Source organism: Mesoplodon densirostris, chromosome 12 (assembly GCF_025265405.1).
Source record: "Mesoplodon densirostris isolate mMesDen1 chromosome 12, mMesDen1 primary haplotype, whole genome shotgun sequence".
Taxonomy (NCBI): Eukaryota; Metazoa; Chordata; class Mammalia; order Artiodactyla; family Ziphiidae; genus Mesoplodon; species Mesoplodon densirostris.
This window is the reverse complement of record NC_082672.1, coordinates 429,049-449,617: the sequence shown is the minus strand read 5'-3', so window position 1 is coordinate 449,617 and position 20,569 is coordinate 429,049.

Genomic DNA, 20,569 nt, shown 5'->3' with positions numbered 1-20,569 from the left:
TTCAAGGTAATGACTAGAAAGATGATCAAAGAACTCAGGAGAGGATCTAAGTGAAGTGGAGGTAGCCAATCTCCTCAAAAAGTAGTTCAAGGTAATGACTATAAAGATGATCAAAGAACTCAGGAGAAGAATGGACGACCAGAGCAAGAAGGTAGAATTTTTTAAAAAAGAGTTAGAGCACTAAAGAACAACAAAACAGAGATGAGGAATACAATAACTGAAATGAAAAATACTCTAAAAGGAAACTACTGTAGACTAAATGACACAGAGGAATGAATCAGAAAACTGAAGGACAGAGTACTGGCAATCACTGAAGATGAACTGTAAAACAATAGATTAAAATGAAATGAAGAAAGTTGAACAGACATGTGAAACATCAAGTGTACTAATATTTGCATTATACTGGTCCCAGAAGCAAAAAGGAAAGAGAAAGCAGTGTAGAGCATACCTGAAGACATAAGAGCTGAAAACTTCCATAACCTGGGAAAGAAAACAGACATCCAAGTCCAGTAAACACAGTAAGGCCAAAACAGGATCAACCCAAACAGGACCACACCAAGACTCATTGTAATTAAAATAGCAAAAAAATAAAGATAAAAAGACACTATTAAAAGGAGCAAAGGAAAAGCAACAAGTTACAAACGTGCGAACTTGCATTAAGTTATCAGCTGACTTTTCAGGATAACCTCTGCATGCCAGAAGGGAGTGGCATGGTATATTTAAAGTCATGAAAGGGAAAAGCCTATAACCAAAAATACTCTACCCAGCAAGGCTCTCCTTCAGATTTGATGGTGAGATCTAAAGTTTTACAGAGAAGCAAAACTAAAAGAGCACAGTATCGCCAAACCAGCTTTATGAGAAATCTTAAAGGGGCTTTTCTCAGTGAAAAAGAAAAGGCCATGACTGAAACATAAAAATTAGAAAAGGAAACATACTAACGGAAAAACCTCATTGGATAAGGCAAATATTCAACAAAGGCAGTAAATCAACCATGTACACAGCTAATAGGAAGGATGAAAGAAAACAGTAATAAAATCATCTATATTCACAATAAGAAGTTAAGGGACACACAAAACAAGTAGATGTAAAATATAAGGTCAAATTCAGTAACTGTGGGGGAGCAGGGTAACAATGCAGGGTTGTTAGTGTCCATGTAAAATTAAGAGCTCAGCAACTTAAATAATCACACACACACACACACACACACACACAACTGAAAGAAATCCAAACATAATATTAAAGATAGTCCTCACATCACAGATGAATAAAAGGGGAAGAAAGGAACAGTGAAGAAATTAAAGAGGGATTCTAAAAATACCAAAGAGAAATGAAAATGAACACACAGTGATCCAAAATCTATGGGACACAGCCAACGCAGTTCACAGGGGGAAGTTATAGTGATACAAGCTTATTCTTAGGAAACAAGAAAAATATCAAATAAACAACCTAACATTACACCTGAAGGAATTAGAAAAAGAAGAAAAAAACAAAACTCAAAGCTGTCAGAAAGAAAAAAATTAAGAAAACAATACCATAGGCAATCACACTAAAAATAATAAGATACCTAAGAACAAACACACCTAAGCAGGTAAAAGACATGTACTCAGAAATGTATCAGCCATTGGTGAAAGAAGTTGAAGGCAACAGAAAAAGATGAGAAAATATAGCAGGTGCATGGACTGGAAGAATTAATACTGTTAAAATAACCATACTGCCAAAGACAATCTACAGATTTAATGCAATCCCTATCAGAATACCAAAGCATTTTCATAGAACTTGAAAAAGTAATTTTAAAATTTGTATAGAAACACAAAGACCCCAAATAGCCAAACAATCTTGAGAAAGAACAGAGCTGGAGGCATCAGGCACCTTTACTTCAGATTATACTGCAAAGCGACAGTAATCAAAGAGCATCGGACCGGAGCAAAAACAGACACAAAGATCACAGGAATAGAATAGAGATCCCAGAAATAAGCCCACATGCGTATATTTAATTGATTTATGACAAAGCAGGAAATATGGAGAAAGAACTGTCTCTTCAATAAGTGGTACTAGGAAAACTGGTCAGCTACATGGAAAAGAATAAAATTAGAGCATTTTAGCACACCGTATATAAAATTAACGCAAAACTGAATAAAGACCTAAATGTAGGACCATAAAACCCCGAGAGGAAAATACAGAACATTCTTCAACATAAATGATAGCAACAGTTTTGTGTTCAGTCTACTAAGGCAAATGAAACAAAAGCAAAAATAAACAAATGGGACTTCATTAAACTTAAAAGATTTTGCACAGCAAAGGAAACCAAAGACAAAATGAAAAGACAACCTGCTGAAGGAGAGACAATATTTGCACATGATAAGAGGTTAACACCAAAAAGATGACCAAGCAAGGGTTCATATCTAAACTACAGAAACAGCACATACAACTCAATATCAGAACAACACCCAAAATATTTTTTTAAAAAATGAGAAGACCTAAATAGACATTTTTCCAAGGAAAAAATACAGATAGACAGCCAGAATGCACAAAGATGCTAAACATAGCTAATCGGCAATAAAATGCAAATCAAAACTATGAGATATATCACCTCAGTCTTGTCAGAATGGCTGTCATCAAAAAGGTCACAAATAACAAAGGTTAGTGAGGATGTGGAGAAAGGGAAACTCTTGTAAACTCTTGATGTGAATGTGAAGTAGTGCAGCTACTGTGGAAAGAAGAATGGAGGTTCCACAAAAAACTAAAAATAGAACTACCATAATATCCAGCAATTTCCCTCTTGGGTATATCAGAAGAAAACAAAAACACTATTTAAAAAAAAATAATAACTGCACACCAATGTTCATAACAGCGTTATTTGCCATAGCCAAGATATAGAGTCAAACTAAGTGTTCATCAATAGGTTAGGGGATAAAAAAATGATATTTATGATGACTTCAGCAAAAAATGAAATTTTGCTATTTGCAAGAACATGGATGGACTTGGAGGGTATTATGCTTAGTAAAATAAGCCGCAGAGAAAACAAGCTTGGTAGGTTATCACTTACACGTGGCATCTAAAACATTGAATACAACAACAACAACAATGAAACAGACTCACAGATTAAAGAACAGACTAGTGGTTACCAGCAGGGAGAGACAGGGTGGAGGAGCAAAATAGTGGTAGGAGATTCTGAGGAAGAATCCACTATGTATAAAATCAATAATCTACAGTGACGTTCTGTATAGCATGGGGAATAGAGCCACTCTTTTATAATAAGTATAAATGGAGAAGAACCTAAACATTTATGAGTCACCATGTTGTACCTCTGAAACTAATATAATAATGTAAATTAACTATAGATCAATAAAATATAAAGTAAGAAACAATAAAGGAGAGACAGATTATTAGATAGAAATCAATTAAATAAACACAAGTTTTGGAAATCAAGGAATTAAAAAACAACATGTAAGACAACATTGGCCTTTAAAGTGTATGATCTATTCATTTAAAAGAAATCATTTAAGTGGTGAAAAATGGTACCCATTCTCACAATTTTGTATATCTAGGATAAATTATTATCTACAAAAATATGTTACAAATATTCACTCAAAAAGAAAGAGAAATTTGGATTAACCCATTTTAGTATACAAATTTAATATCAAAGTCTCTATGTAACATTGATGTGAATAAGTTCTGTTAGCCACTTCTAGTTTCTTTGTGATGTAAAATCTTTTAAAGCATAAAAATCAGCCTTTCTACATCATTCCATTAGACATACATAGAAGTTAAAAGAAATGAGAAGACAGAAAAATCAACCAGGAAGGTGAATTTACTGAGAAACAGCCATTCGTTCTCCCTCCTCCTTTGCTTTTCCTCCTTTTCCAGGTCTCTTTCGGTTCCAATCAAGAGAAGTCTTGAGAATTCTGAGAATATTTCTTTGAGGGCTTCAAACCACCATACCTATGTCCTCTGCCACAACTACACACACGGGAACAAAAATAAACCTCTGCTATCTACTCATGTAGGAGAGATTCATGCAAAATAAACTCCTACATGGAGACCAACAGGTGAGTTTTCTACCTGTTCTTTATAATGTCCTTCCATTATAGTAAATCCCACACATTATGAGGCAGAAGGGGTTATGTGAGCTCTTCCTTGAAGTCAAAAACCTTGCATTCATTTCAAGTACCTGGTGATCATAGGGTACAGCCAGGGAAGGTGCCATCACCCTCGGGGGGGGGGGGCGGTGAATGGGCTTCCGCAACCATGCACCTCCTGATGAACAGATTCTGAAGAAACAAAGGGCGGTCACACCGCAGCCAGCCTGTCAGACTGCCGGGCCACTGGGCAACCCCACCAGTCTGGAAGTGACCCATAAGTTGCTCAAAGCAAAACTCTACACCCCCACTGTGAAGCCAGGCAATTTGGGCCAGAGAGTCAGAGGAGACCGGTAATCAACTCCTCCTCTCTGCTCACCTCCTTGGGGTTACAGCAACCCCATCTCCAAACCCAACTCTGATCCTGGAGTGCCAAGGTGGGAGCACAGGTGGGCTCTGCCGGTGCTTCAGCGCCTTCTGGGAAGCCCCCTAGTTTGAATATGATTTGAGTTTGATCCTGAGAAACCATCAGAACTTCCCACCAGAGATAAATGAGGAGATTCTGGCCTTTATTAGTGCGCACAGTGAGCCCGGTTGTCTTGGCTGTACTTGCCAACCCTCCTATTTTACGCACCTATGTTTATCCACCTTCCTCCCTGTGAGTACCTTTGATTAACCCTGAGCTCAGACTCCTGACCTATTACAGTGACTTTTTCAGTCTTTCTTTAAAAATGTACAGGTAGGGTTTCTCTGGTGGCGCAGTGGTTGAGAGTCCGCCTGCAATGCAGGGGACACAGGTTCATGCCCCAGTACGGGAGGATCCCACATGCCGTGGAGCGGCTAGGCCCATGAGCCATGGCCGCTGAGCCTGTGCGTCCAGAGCCTGTGCTCCACGACGGGAGAAACCACAACAGTGAGCGGCCCGCGTACCGCAAAAAAAAAAAAAAGGACAGGTAATAAAATGAATTTAACCTAGAAGCAGCAGCTCAGTAAGGGAAATAAAATCATCAGAAGTTATCTAATCACAGCCACAGCCATCCAGGGCCCTGTCTTATCTGCTGGGGCATAAGAATGGGACCTTCCTAAACTTGAAGGGCATCCAATCAGATAAGTTGATTACGCTCACCTCTGGCTCTTGGAGGGACTGCTAGGCAGTCTACCCAGTGTATACCGACTGCAAAACACGGTCATGGTTTTGAAACACCTATGCTCCAGGAAAGATTTTTGCGGTGCATGGGGAAGGTTTCTTTTTGACATCAAGCAAAAAATAAGTCACCAAGCCCTTTGAGCACAGGGCTTCTTAAGAGGGAAGTAGAAGGAAGGAATGGGCAGAAAACATGATCTCCTCAGAAGTGCAGGGCGTTTTTCCAAAAGAGTAGGATTTAGTCTCAGTTTAAGGAGAACACCTTTAAATAGCTGGGACAGCTCCAAACTGCAGTTTAGGGAACGAGTGCTCCAAAAGAACAGTGCTTTACAAGTCCTGGTCAGGCAGCAAGAGGATGAAGAGTTGGTTTTGCATAGTTTTGAACGGAGGAGTAAAGAAACCGAGGCATCCCTGACTAAAAGGGCCTGAGATCCTATGGCATCAGTGGGTCAGTCAGTTGCAGGGGGCAGGGGGTGTGGGGGGCGATATTTCTATCTCAACGTCTCCCAGGGCAGCCACCCCTCCCAACCCCACCCCCCTACTCCCTTCACCCTTCCTCCCTCCACTGTTGGGTCCCCAGGGACAGCACTTCTTAAGCTGGAGCGCTCAAGCACCATCTCTGCAGTCTGGATTCTTCCTGGAGCCTGGCAAGTTCTGGGACAGGAAGCCAGGTCTGCAAGGCCGCTGGGGTGCAGTCAGCCCTGGAGGTCTGGAGGGGAAATGGAGCCCTGAAGCCCACCCACGTCCTTGAAGGCGAGGGAGGAACACATCCTCCTAACAGTACTTCTCAGGGGTCAGCGTGCTCCCCACACGACGGTGATCCATACTCACTTGAGGCAACAAGGACTGCCTCTAACTGGCCCCCTCGATTGCGCCTTAAGGGTCCTCGCACATGTGTCATAGCGCAGGCCCTGGATCTCTTTAGTCAGCCTAGGCCAGTGCTGCCGGGGTCCCTCCAGTCCCATCCCCCAGCCCCTCCCTCTGGGACTGTATCTAATAGAAGAAAGAGCACAGAGGAATTGGCTAAATCAAGGGACCTGGGAGTCTGGGTATGAGTTTGAAGACCGAGAACCTAAGGCACAATTACATATTATCGGAGACTCTTGTGGGGTGTGTGGGGTGAGGTTAGGAGGCTGAGAGGCTGAGTCGACCTGGTGAGTCCAGCCCCAGGACACCACACAGCCCCGTCCCCCCTTCCCTGCCATCAGACAAGGGGTGCCGCAACTCCAGCCGGGACTCTGCACTTCCCCCTCCCTGATTCTCCTCCAGAAGAGCAGGTGGTCCCGCTCTGAGGGCAGCGGCAAGACAACGGACCAAGTCCCCCCCGCACTAAGGCATACTGGAAGCTCTTCCTGCACAGCAGTGCTGGCTTGGAGCAAACCCGAGCAGCGCCAAAGTTGGTCTCGTCCTGCAGCGGAGGGACGCAGGGTTTAAGCCAGCTGCCCTGGCTTTAAAGCAATCAGCCCCCGCTTTAGGTCAGGTGACCCGACTTTACATCACTGTGTGCCCCTCAAGCCTGCAACTTCAAAAGTTGGGAACTTCACTTTGATCCCAGCACCTCACATAGCTGAATGCACACTAGTCACCCCCAAGCCTGGCTTAGAGGCAGGATATAAGGTAAGGGGATGGGCGTGCACTCATGGTGATGAGGGTGTACTTCATGTACCAGAAGGGTCTAGGCACTCTGGGGTACAGCTAGGAGTGCACGATACAGCAGCTCCCTGGCAAAGCTGGTGAGGCCCAGGGAGAGCAGACACACCCATGCGTGCAGAGGTTCCAGGACGGGAGCTGGAGCACAGCCAGCCAGGAGGGTGTGAAAGTGGAGGATCTGAGCCTTTTGTGAAAGGCAGACACAGAGGATGGATGAGAAACAAAGACCAGATGAAATATGGATTTGAAAAACACACCCTGCTCTTGAAATTGGGGTTGGGGGGCACCCCAGACTTGAGACTTCTTACTCCCCAGTACCTAGTGCTTTGGCCTTTGCCCAATTACTTATAAAATTTACTGATAATATCTAACCCATAGAATACTGCATTTGTAGTGGTATTGCATGTTAATGTTTCTATAGTGGAAAAATCTTTTCTACAAGAAACATGTACACTATCTGAAATCAACTAAAACCCCTCTTTATAAAGTACTATATTGGACTTCCCTGGTGGCGCAGTGGTTAAGAATATGCCTGCCAACGCAGGGGACATGGGTTCGAGCCCTGGTCAGGGAAGATCTCACATGCTGCGGAGCAGTTATGCCCATGCGCCACAACTAGTGAACCTGCAGGCCACAACTACTGAAGCCCGTGGGCCTAGAGCCGGTGTTCCACAACAAGCGCAGCAAGAGAAGCCACTGCAATGAGAAGCCCGCGCACCACAACAAAGAGTAGCCCCCGCTCGCCGCAACTGGAGAAAGCCCGCGCACAGCAACGAAGACCCAACACAGCCAAAAATTAATTAATTAATTAATTATTTTTAAAAAGTACTATATCCTTCTGTACAACTTCTCTGGGAAGCACAGAGATGGCGTGGGAGAGTGAGAAAGACCAATATTTAGTGCACATCTCTCATGCAGGCGCTCTGCTGGCTCAGATACATTTATCCCCACTTTACAAAGGAGGAAATAAGCTCAGAGAGGTTTAGTAATTTTCCCAAAGCCAAACAGCTATTGAGTGGCAGAACCAAGATCTGAACCAAGTCTGTTACCTCCAAAGCCTAAGTCCTCATCACAACAAAACTCAATTAATATTTACATTTATCGAATTACATTGCAGCCTGGGGAGTTCTTGGCACAATCCTGAATAAGAGTGAGAAAGAAAAAAATAGCATTGTTCCTACAGTCAACCAAAATTTTTGGAGCAGCGGCTAGATGCCTGGTCCTTTTTGGGGTTCAGCAGTGATCACGACAGGAAAAGTCGTGCTTTCATGAACCATGTAGTGGGGAGGAGAGACGGGTGCAACTTGGGTAAGGGATTTCACCTTGCTGGGCCTCTGTTTTCTCATCTGGAAAATGGGATGGGTGTTCCTCATTTTCTGGGATTGTCCGGCTGGACATTCTCTGATTCCATAAGAAGCATTTGTTTTCCTGTTTCTTTAAAATTCATTCAAGCCATGAGCCGTGATGCATGTTGTTAGCTGCTCCCCAAATCACTCTTCCCCACCCTTTTCCTGTGATCAGGTCTTTCCCGAAACATGACTCACAATCAGTCAAGTCACAGAACCTAAGGGGCACCCAGCAGAAAAATTGCAACCCTTGCTTCTCAGGAGCTCTGTGGTCTACCTGCCAGGTAAACTTAACTCACCTGGGACAAGGTGGCCATCCCTGGTTTCACATCAACATGATCTCAGGCACAAACCTCCTTTTTTTCCATTTGGTCTTTAAGTTACTTGTTGAAACAACTGTACAAATATGACAAAGGTATAAATCAGGCATCTTCTGCCCCCAGCGCCTACTAATACATGATGTTCTGCCACTTTAAGGATAAAGATAGAACATTTCAACATTCTGCTGCCCTCATCATTTGTCATTTTTGTTGATATTTCTATTGAATACATCTTTCAATATTTTAACAATGGAACATTTATTTAGGTTGCTCCAGACCCAGCCTTTAGTGGTAAGGGATTTGTTGTCATATTTCTATTATGTTTCCTTTAAAAACCATTATCCTATTTAAATGGATTAAGTCAATTCTATAGGCATGTATCTTATGATATTCATGAAATGAATCCATAGAGGGCAGTAGTACAATTGATCGCACTTGAGAACCTCTAGTAGCACAGTTAAGTGTACATATTATCTACATGTAAACCAAAGTACATGCCGAGTGAGATTCTCCTACCCTTTTCACTCTGTGCCCCTCAAGCCTGTGAGAAATGGAATATTTCTTGCCATCTCAGTAAACAAAGGATATCACAGTCATCAGCCTTTGCAGCCCTCCAGTGTGAGCCGCGAGCCCTGAGGATCTCAGGATATGCAAATACAGAATGCAGGCCCCAGAGCGCTGAGGTGCATATGAAAGGAAGGAATTCAGGGAGCCCAGCCTCTGGCATCTCCTCAAACAAAGAAAAGCGCTGCATTCCTCACGTTGGGAAAGCCGGTTTTCCTTAGTTAACAATCACCTGCTGATGGTCCCCATTACCTGCGCCAGAGCCCTGCCCTGTCCCCTCCCCCCGGTCCTTTAGCTCAGGGAGGAAGGAGGGCAGAGGGACTCCGCTGAATAAGGGGCCTGCGAGCCTCGGGAGGAGTTTTTAGCCGCCTTCCCCGCAGTCGCGGGGAGGCGCGCTGACGCTGCAGCCGGGCCCTGCGCCTCCCTTGCCCCGTTTCCCCTCAGGACACTCAGGCCGACCCCCTCCCCACGCCCCCCAGGCCCCGCGAGCCAGGCCGAGGGCAGGGGCGAGAGGAGGGACCGAAGTTCCCGAGACCAGACGCTGGGGGCCGCCCTTTCTGCACAGCAGCGGCGGGTGGCAGCGAACCCCTGCCCCTCAGAAGCTGGTCTTGCCCTGCCGCCAGGGCACCGTACCAGGCGGAGGGTCGGCGCCCACTTACCCGGCCCGCCGTCCGCACGACTGTCGCGGCTTCGGCCTCCGGGGCCCCTCCAGAGCCGGCAGCGTCAGTGAGGCCGCCCTCGCCGCGGGCTCCGAGGCAGTTCCGTGAAGGCGGAGGGAAGAGACCCCGAGCCGGGAGCTCCAGCTCTGCGGAAACGCGGGCTCCGTTCTGGGCGCAGTGGGTGGGACCGCTCTGCCCCGAGGCCTTCTGGGAGGGACGGAGGCGCCGGGGGAGGGAGCCGCCAGGAGCGCAGGGCCCCGTCGGGGGTCCTGGAGGGGCGGCCCCGCCCACTGTGACCGCAGCCCAGGCATTTTTCCTGGAGTCCTACACTACAAAGTTAGAAAGATACACGGTCTATAGTAAATATTCACAAATGATTGTTGCTGCTGTGCTTACTATCCTATTAAAGGTGTAAAATCCATAAAACACTTTAAGCTCAAAATTAAATATGAATTTTTACCTTTCTAATTATGTCTCTGCTATTCACAATTGTCGTTAATGAATCAGAGACTGTGGCATCACTAGTTAAAAGTGAGCTTGTTAAAAAAATAGAACTCAGGCCCACCGGACCTGCTGAATCACAATCTGAACTTTTACAATCTCCCCAGTGTACTTGTGTACCCATGAATAGTTGAAAGGTACATTTCTACCTCGACACGTCTTTTCTGTCTGAGAAATACACACATTTTATCCAATTTGATATAAATAAAACACTCAAAAATGCATATGCCTGTGTTGAAACCATCATTTTATCATTTCTTTTCCAGATAAGTATAGTCTCTATACTGGTTTTGTGGATCACATGCCACACTCTTTTCTTGTAGTTAGAAATAAGATAGAGAAACTTACTTTGTAAAAAAAAAAAAAAAAAAAAAATATATATATATATATATATATATATATATACATTAGTGGGTAATTGAAGACACTCTTCTAAATTAAAACCAGTTCTCTTAACTTGCTCTTTTCTTCTTGGGTCACATTATGAACTCTTCCCGTGGCCACACGGTATGTGTACTTTTAATTTCAGGGACTGCTGACATTCCAGGATATGGCCATAGTTTTCTCTCAAGAGGACAGGCAATGCCTGGACCAAGATCAGTGGGAACTGTCCAGGTATGTGATGTTAGACAAGTATAGGAACCTGCTCTCCTCGGGTGAGGATACCTTCCTTCCAGAATTCCTTATCCAACCACAGGGTTTAGAGTCCTTCATTTGTAGAATGTCTCCTGGAATCTTCTGCTTCCTACAATAGGGTTCCAGATTGCAACGTTTCAGGAAAGATTGGGAGTTTGTGGGTATAATTTATCTTATTCTTTTAACATTGCAGCCTCCCTCAGCCGCATAGCACAGGGAGACCAGCTCAGTGCTTTGTGACCACCTAGAGGGGTGGGATAGGGAGGGTGGGAGGGAGGGAGATGCAAGAGGGAAGAAATATGGGAACATATGCTTATGTATAACTGACTCACTTTGTTATAAAGCAGAAAATAACACATCATTGTAAAGGAATTATACTCCAATAAAGATGTTAAAAATAATAAAAATAATAAAATAAAATTGCAGCCTCCCTTTTAATATACTTTGTAACTGCTTGGGCTGTGTCTATATGAACTGTGTACTATATGCTTCTGTCACAGTCCTTACAATATTTTATTGTCTTATTTTCTGTAACAATTCTCCATGGATTCTTTGGGCTTAAGGTATACTAAAAGGGAGACTGCGATTCTGGGACCTCCCTGGTGATGAAGTGGTTAAGAATTCGCCTGCCAATGCAGGGGACACGGGTTCGATCCCTGGTCTGGGAAGATCCCAGTTGCCACAGAGCAACTAAGCCAGTGGGCTACAACTTCTGAGCCTGTGTGCCACAACTACTGAAGCTGGTGCGCCTTGGGCCCGTGTGTCATTTATTTTTTGGAGAAGCAACCACCTCTGAGTGATCAAAATTTAGACCAACTAGTCAAAATGCTTTATCACCTGTTCTAAAACACTGATCAACAGAACAAGTTTTACTAGGGGTAACAGTGTAATTGTATTCTGGAGTTCATAGCGGCAATATGGTTTATGACCTTGATGCTGGATCACGACATTTCAATGGTATAACTGCTTTTAATTGTTCAACGATTAAAGTCTCACGTGGTCTGAGTTCAGACTGGAGTCATCCTGGTTGCTTTCTGTCTATTGCAGATTTCTGCCAGTAGGAAAGGACAAGAGCATTACGGCTTACTTTACAAAATGTCTGGAAACTAAATGATGATATACTCTACATTCAATTAATTTATACATACCCTACTGTAGAACCATGTTTGTTAAGGTGGCAGAGCCCGGTAATTATGTAAAACTGAAACCTTTATCTGCACTGGTTCAAGTCCTCTTCCTAAGAATATGTTTATAATCAACATTCTTTCACAAATGACCCAATTTAATTCACCATAGCATTCCTCATATTAATTAAATGGAAAATCCTAGGCTATATACAAATCCAGAAAGGGCCAACAATCCTCAGCCCCCATGGATGATTACAAACCATTGCTGAGGCATACAAATTACTTCTTAAAGAACCACTATGTCCATCAACATCATCAATTTATATATTATTGCCCCAATGCTAACCTTAACCCTGGCTCTCAAAACATGAATTCCTCTTCCCATATCTTACCCACTAATTAATATAAATGTTGGCATATTATTTATATTAGCCATATCACCTCTAGCCATTTATTCCATTCTCAGATCTGGATGAGCTTCACATTCAAAATACTCACTCACTGGAGCCCTAGGGACAGTAGCACACACAACCTCCTATGAAGTAATGTAGCAGTTATTCTACTCTCAGTCTTACTGATAAATGGATCATTTACACTTTCAACAGTAATTATTACACGAGAACGCCTATGACTAGTTTCCGCCTGACCCCTACCCAGAATTTGATTATCTCCGCGGTAGCAGAAATCCAATGAAGCCCCACTTGAGTTAACAGAAGTAGAATCAAAACCTGTATATGTCTTCAATGTAGAAAATGTAACAGGCCCATTCACCCCGTCCTTCCTAGAGAATATGTCAATTTCCTTATAATAAACGTTTCCACAACAATCTATTTTTAGGAGCATTCAACAATCCCTAGGTGCCAGAATTATAGATTCTTTCATCTTGTGAATATAGTTTTTTTTTAAAAAATGATTTTTTTATAGTTTTACTGCCTTTAAACAAAATGTACTCCATTGCTGTGGAATATTCCTTCATAGGAGCGTGCATGGTTCATTTCTGCATCTGCTTGTGATGGTCTTCAGGTTCTTTCAGGTTTGGCTCCTGTGGCTGCAGAGTCCATGTCTGTGTGTCCTGGTGCAGGGCTGGGGGGGGTTGTGTTCAGCTGGGAGGAACACTGTGGGTCTGTGTGCACGGACTTCGCTCTCTGAGGCCCGATTGTTTCAGAAGTGGTTGCACCCCCCGCTGCGCACCAGGCTTTCCATTGCTCCACATCCTGCTGATATTTGATACTGTGTCTTCATGTCTGCCATTCTGGTAGGTGTGTGCACAGTAGTTTTCTTACGGTTTTAATCCCTCGGTTGTTAGTGAAGTTGTGCATCTTGTGTTATTCACGGACTACTTCCTGTTGTTTTTTTTAAAAAGTTTTAAAAATTGTGGTCCAATACACAAAACATAAACTTTATTATCTTAACCGTTTTTAAGTGAACATTTCAGGGTCCAGAAGTAATTCGCACTGTTGTGCAAACTTGACCGCCATCGCCCTCCAGAATTTTTTCATCCTGCAAAATTGAAACAGTCCCCATTAAACACTCAGTCGCCATTGTCCCTCCCTCAGCCCCTGGCACTCACCATCATACTTTCTGTCTCTATGTTTCCGACTGCTCTAGGGGCCTGGTATGAATGGATCAAGCACTGTTTGTTTGTTTGTGTCTAGCTTACATCACTGAGCATTAATGCCCTCAAGGTTCATCCCTGCTGCAGCCTGTGTCAGAACTGCCTTCCCTTTTAGGCTGAACAACATTCCCTTGTATTGATGGACCATGTTTTTCTTCTCCATTCATCCATTAGTGGACACATGTACTATCTACATTCATTTCTCCTGTCATAATATTTGTGGAATAACGTCAGAAAGTCCTATGAATCAAAAGTCATTTGCCATTAACTTTTTCCTTAAACTTTTTATTGTGAAAAACATCAAAGCTAAGAAAAGGGAAAAATACATGTCAGCTTCACTTGTGTTCAGGACTTAATGCTTTACGGACTCACTTTATGGATTCACTTTATTCCCTGTGTGTGTGCTATGTACATGGGTGTGCATGTGCCTGTTTGCATACCTATGCTGTGCATGTGCATAGGTATGTGCACTTGCACACGTTCGTTAGTGTGCACTTGCTCACGTTAGTGTGTGCATGGGCATATGCGTGCATGTGTGTTCATATGCTAGTGTGTGAATATATTTGTGCTGTGCACCTACATATGTTTGTGTGTGTGCTGTGCCCGCCTGTGTGCACAACTGTGTGTTTGCTGGAACCACTTGCAGATATATCCACACGCAGCTGCTCTAACAATCCTGCGTAGCCACGTAAAGGTCACAGATCTCAGGGATTTAAATGGATGGAGCAGGATGTCCTGACACAGAGTCTGTCTTCCAATGACTGTCACGGTCTCAGTAACATCCTTCACACCTTCCTTAAGCCCCATTCAGGGTCCAGTTTAGACACCCATTACATTCAGTCACCTGCCCCAGGTCCCCTAAAGCTACAATGTCACAGTTGGAGAGGCCGGCCAAGGCTGGAGATGCCCCTCCTGTTGGCCTGGCCTCCAGGCCCTGCACTTGGCTCCTGTGTTCCCATCTCTCAGCCAGGCCCCGACTTGGATGGGGCCGCCACCTCTTTCCTCACAGTGTCCCATCACCCAGTCAAGGGGGTTCATTCTCCCAAAGTCAGCATCAGGAGTGGGGGCGTGACAGTCCCCACTGGGTCTCCTTCATGTGAGACCTTGTCCTTTTGAAAGAGCAGGCGCCCTGCCCTCGAGGGTGGGGGCTGGGGGGTGACATGCGGCCCACGGTGGGCAGGCGGGTCACCAGGTGGGGCGAGCCAGTGTGCAAGGAGCTCCGCGGTGGCTTCTCCTCTCCAACAGCTTCTGTGCCCCTACCTCTCCCCGTGACTCCCCTCGAAGACAGCGCGGTGCCCGGGATTGGAGCCATGGGAGCCGTCAGCCACCGCCCCCTCTACACACACCCACACGCACACGCACACACACACACACACGCACATGCACATGCACACGCTGCAGGGAAGCAGGACCTGAGTGCAGGGCTCTCAGCGGCCCTGAGCGCCCCGCCCGGAATTGGCCAGTGGAATGGACAGACCGGATCTCCTGTCCCGGACCATGCAGGACTGTCCTGCCTGGGTTCCAGTGCGGCCGCCTCCTTCTGGAAGCTTGGGAGGCTGGAATCAGGCCACTTCTTGTCTGTCCTGGCAGCAGACAGGGCTGCACTCTCAGAAGTTCATGGCTCACCCATGGATCCTGACCATCAGGTGGCCAGAGAAACTGGTAACATTTCTGTTTTGCCTGTTGAAATGTTTAATGACAAAGATTTTGTTCAGTTTCCCGATGTGGGTGTCCAAAGATGAGAGACCCATGTGTGTGATCTGTACCTCCTATGAGATCAGCCCTAAGCTAGTTTAAACATGGTCAAGTTCTGTCTACATGGTAGATTTAGACCTCTGCATGTCCTTTCTACTGATTATGTTCAGAGCTGACCATGTGTTGTCTATAAGAAGAAGATTTAGGCCTGACCATGTTCTGTGTACACTAGGACTATGGGAACCTGGGTAGAAACCCGGCCTGGCCTCAGGACTGGGAAGCTCCGTGCCTGCATCTGAAGGTGAGTGCTTAAATGTCTGGGGTCTGGAACTGAGGTGGGCTTCTCTAAGTAACAGCCTCTCTTCTGAGTGTGGTTACTTGGTCCTCCCAAGGGTCAGTGCTCTGGTCGGGGCCTTAGTCTTAATCCCTGTAAGGTTCACCTTCCCTGGGGCTCCTGGAGAATCCACAGGAGGGCTACCTGGCAATAATTCCAATTCACCAGCACGTGCATGGTGCGTAGGGAGGTAGGTTTAGCTGGTGAATTGATTGCAGGGCACGCAGATCGGGCAAAAGCCCGATGGGTAACAGCTGAGGCTGCTGCTGAGCTCTCCTTCCATTCTACCGTCCCTACTCAGAAGCGTCCAGAGCTGCCCCTCTGCTTTCAGCCCTGCTGTCCTGTGAGTTATCTCAACAAGCATGTGAGACAAGAAAGGACTGAGCCCGCCAGAACCAAGTAGTGTGTTCAACTTTAGCATGAAAGCTTTAAAAACAGGTAAAATCAACAGAATCAAACTGAAAAGAGGAGGACTTCTCTGGTACAAGTGTGGGGAGAGGAGACCCACCTGCCACATTTTCCCATCCCAGGAGGCCCCAGGAACACAGCTTGTTTCCACATGAGGGGATCCACCAGCAGAGCCATGGTGTCCTGACCAAGGGGACATGTCACCCCAGGTGCAGGGTCTGGGGAGGTGAGGTCACCCTGGAGACTGTGCATGTGTGACCCCAGTTGGGGGAGTCTGGGGAGGGCGGTTCACCCTGGGACTGTGGACATGTGACTCAGGTGGAGAGGTCTGGGTAGGAGGGGTCACCTGTTGAGAGAGAACGTGTGACTTTAGGTGCAGGGTCTAGGGAGGTGGGGTCACCGTGGTGAGTGTGGACGTGCGACCCCAGGTAAAGGGTGTGGGGACTGTGTGGCTCTCACCACATCTGCATGGGTCAGGATCACATGTACGGGGAGAGCCCATATGTGCTCTTTGCCTGCAGTGTGTCTTTTCCCCTTTGAGATTTCCAACCTCTGCACTAAAGGTGTTGACCTGATTAACCTGTGGTACCTTTTCTTCTCTTAGTCTTCTCACATTCATGTGAGGTCAGGCATGTTTGAGTGGGTTGCTGCTCTGTGTTCTGGTGAGTGACAATGCTTGGTGGTATCGTATTAATAACATATCATATCATATGTCTAATCTATGGGGGTCACCACTGCCTGGGTCCCCCTGGACAGAGGTCAGGTGAGCACAGACTAGCCCCCCCTAAGAATGGTCTCCCATGTGCCATGTGAGGGTACCGTGATGGCCGCTAAGGTAGTGGACTGTGTCTGGGCCTCCGACATCTGTGATGAAGGGGAGTCGAACTGGAATCACAGTGAACAAGACATTATTTTAAGAATTTATTTTAAGTGAAATAAAACACACGTCACATACCCTTTACCATCTTCACCATTTTAAGTGCACGTTTCTGAGGCATCAGATCTATTCACTTTCTCGTGGAGCCATCACCACCATTCCTAGGACTTTTCATCTTGCAAAACCAAAATTCCACAACCACGAACGTCTCACTCCCCATTCTCTCCCACTGCCCCTGGCACCGATATCCACTTCGGTCCTGAGTTGTGGACTCCAGGGCACCCACTGGAGTGGAATCCTGCCGTGTTTGCTGAGGGGTCACTTTGAAAGAGCTGACTTTCAGCCTGAAGCTCTGCCTGTTTGCATCTGAAGAATCTGCATTTAAGGAGAGGGTGTATGAGGAAGGGGCTGTATGAGGGACAAAGGTGTCTGGGGTGCAGATGAGCCAGGACCTGACCAGCTGCCTTTTGGGTCCTCTGGTCCCATCTCTTGGTCTGTGCCTCATCTGCATCATCACTGTTCCCGCTGGCACCCCTGGGGTGCTGTCTGAGTGAGATTCCCCTGGTGCCCCTGCTCTCCTCCCCTCCTCCTGCTGGTTGGGGAGGAAACTGCTTGCTGTGGGGTCTGTACTCCTGAGGCAGGAAGGACCCTGCAGTGTGGACCTGCAGAGTGTGGGTGTGGCCCCAAGAGCAGGGGACCCACATAGGACACAGCATTGGGGCGTGACAAGTGCTGGGGCTGCCCCATCACCGACAGGGAATGTTGTCAAGATCCTGCTCGGGAGGGCGTGGTGGGTGGCCTGGGACCCCAGAGGCCCCATTCCTATCCTGGAGCTTGGAGGGTGCATCCCCATGGGCTCCAGATTCACCCCACATCTCAGCCATATCCCTCTGTCCTGTCTTTGACCTCAGGAAAACGACCTCTACTGATCATTGTCCACAACATAGGCCTGGTCCTGTCGGTATTAGGATTCTTTAATTTAGGCGTCCTGGGAGAGCAGCTCTTTTTAGGCCTGAGAAGGAACAGCTCAGGAGTGTACAACAATTTCAGATGAAACTAATATTCAATGACTATCTCTATAGTGCTAAGTTGTTGACTTCTATTAATCACTATTCTCCTGGTTTTAGCTCTGATGTGGGGATTACAGAGCAGTCAACATTTAAATCTTCATAATCTGTGTATTTGTAGCATCAGTATCATTACTGACCCATAGTTTTTATGCTTTGGGAAGAGTTATTGATTTCATGTATCATGTAAAGGATTCACAATGTTGATAGAGCAGCTAAGATTACAGTAATGGCTGGTAAAATGTTCAAATTTTCTCTACCTGTGCATCTATTGTCCATATATGAGTTAGTTTAATTGTCAATATTAGTGAAATACTATAGAGGACTAGAGAATTTCTTTTAAAAGTCACTATTAATGTGTGTGATGAAAATGTAAAAGTTCTTCCATAATCGGTGATGTTGTATCTTGAGAGCTTAGATGAAATTGATATGCCTTCGTGATATACACTATTTTAGCCTATGATTTCACTTTGAAAATTTTACATCACTTTTTACTTTTATCTCATTTATTGAGAAAGACATAATTGTTATGCTGTTGGCTTCAAACTGCTTGAAAAGGACTTGAGTCCTACCTTATTTTACATTTACAGAGGTAGGACTTCAAATATAGGATATGGTGGAGGGCATCCGTGCAACCATTCTAGGTTAGGAGCAGCAGTTTCCACTGCTGAGACTTCTCGTTTGGACACAAATGGTTTTCACAGTATGAAGATTATTAGCATTACTGCTGCTACTGAGACGAATGAGCCTAAAGACAAAATATTTCATGTTGTGTGTGCCTCAGAGGAATGTAGTAACCTCCCTGAGAGGCCAAGAAAGTGCTGCAGGAAGTCATATTTACTACTACAAATATACCTGTGAAGTGAGTTTTGCTACTGCTGAGTTAACTGTGTAACCTGAGAATAGTGGGAATCAGTGTAGGAAGTCTCCTATAATAGTGAAGACTGCTCCCATGGACACTACGTCATGGAGGTGTGCTACTACATAGTATGTATCCTGGAGGACAGTGTCTGGGGATGAGTTGGCTAAGATGATTCCCGTCAAACCACCTACTGTAAAAAGGAAAATAAAGCCTAAAACTCATAATAGAGTGGGATCTCATATAATATTACCTCCGTGAAGAGTTACTAATCAGGGACTTCGCTGGTGATGCAGTGGTAAAGAATTGGCCTGCCAATATAGGTGAAACGGGTTTGATCCCCGGTCCAGGAAGATTCCACATGCCGCGGAGCAAAAAGCCCGTGCGCCACAGCTATTGAGCCTGCCCTCTAGAGCCCGTGAGCCACAACTACTGAAGGCCACATGCCTAGAGCCTGTGCTCTGCAACAAGAGAAGCCACCGCCATGAGAAGCCTGCGCATGGCGACGAAGAGTAGCTCCCGCTCACCGCAACGAGAGAAAGCCGGTGCGCAGCAACGAAGACCCAACGCAGCCAAAAATAAAAAAATTAAAAAATTAAATAAAGAGTTTCTAATCGGCTAGATACTTTTACTCCTGTAGGGATAGAAGTAATTATGGTAGCTGATGAAATGTATGCTACTGAGTCGACAGCTATCCTTATGGTAAATATAAGATGGGCCCACAAGAGAAATCCTAAAAGGCCAGTGGACATGACTCATAATATTCCCAAATAGCTGAAAGGCAGTTTTTGTCCTAAATCGTATGTAATGATATGTGAAATTATAACAAACCCTGGTAGGCCATGAATACACACACTTCAGGGTGACCAAAGAATCAAACTAGGTGTTGCTATAGGATTCGGTTTCCTCCTGCAGGGTCAAAGAATGTAGTGTTGAGATTTCTCTCTCTTAACAGTCTGGCAATTCTGGCTGCTTGGACTGAGAGTGGTAATTATAGTAATATGGCTATAGTTAGGGAAGACTAAACAAATAATGGTGTTTGGTATTGGGATTTGACTGCTGGTTTTGGATTAAAGACTATAGTAATACAAGAAATAGCATGAAGAATTGAAGAGACACCTGCTAAAGGTAAGGAGGAAATGGTTAGGTCGACAGAGGCTCCTGCGTGGGCCAGATTGCAGGCTAGAGCTGAATATACAGTTCCACTTTTACCAGAACCAGCTTCTACTATTGGTAATATGAGTAGGAGTAAGAATGATGGGGGAAGTAGTCAAAAGTTTACATGATTTATTTGGGGAAATGCTACCTCAGGTATCCCAGTTATTAGTGGCCCAAGTCAGCTACTGAACCCTGCAGTATAATGGGTACAACTATAAAGAAAATTATTACAAGTGCAGGGACTGTTATGACTACGTTAAAGATTTGGGCATCTCCAAGTAGCGCTCCAGGTTAGCATAGCTCAGCCAGGATTAATATCCTCAAGGCGCTGCCTGCTACTCCAGCTCAAGCACCAAATAGTAAATATAAAACACCAATATCTTTGTGATTTGTTGAAAATAATCAGCAGTGTATGAACAGAGGTAAAATGACTTGAGCTCGCATTAGACTGTAAATGTAAAGACAGAGATGTAGCCCTCTGCTCTTGTCCTGTTTCGCTGTAGATCTAGATGGGGTCAATGCAGGTTTCA